The following is a 678-nucleotide window of genomic DNA, read 5'->3' on the forward strand; positions in this document are numbered from 1 at the left end:
TACTTTGCATCTAAAATCAATATTAGCCCATTTTTATTTTTTATTCTAAAAGTATTACTACCTTAATGTTTTCGAATATAAAAATATGAAACGTGCATACAGTATCAATTTCAGACCTTAGCATGTTTGCAAGTCAAGCATTTCGTATCTATACACTACAAACATGAATTTGGTACCTTTCTTCATCATCAATTGCCTCTTATATAGTATAAATTTCATTCTTACACGCTTAATATGAGTTATTAGAGTTGTTTCCGTACTTGAAATCTATCTAATTTATTGTTGTTAGGAATTAGGAGACAACATCTTCCACAAATAAATAAATAAATAAAATTAAAATCTAAATATTGTATGTATTCTCTTCTGTATGAAACTATGAATACTTTCCTTTACTATATTATTATTTTTTTTGTTGCGGTTTTACTTTTACACTCAAAATATTTTTCCCCTCTAAGTACTGATATTTAAATATGATGAGTGCTAGCGGCAGTAACTTTTGTGTTTTGTAACCATCAATTGACCATCAATAATATTTTTAATCGTGTGAGATTAAATCTAATAATAGTGTAGAATCATTCAATTTTTTTTTATAGTTAAATGCTGGCCAACTTTTTAAAAAATTGCTGACCCCGAGACTTTTTCTTTAAATATAATATAATATCAATAATAAAACCATTT

The sequence above is a fragment of the Arachis ipaensis genome, chromosome B05, assembly GCF_000816755.2.
Source record: "Arachis ipaensis cultivar K30076 chromosome B05, Araip1.1, whole genome shotgun sequence".
Taxonomy (NCBI): domain Eukaryota; kingdom Viridiplantae; phylum Streptophyta; class Magnoliopsida; order Fabales; family Fabaceae; genus Arachis; species Arachis ipaensis.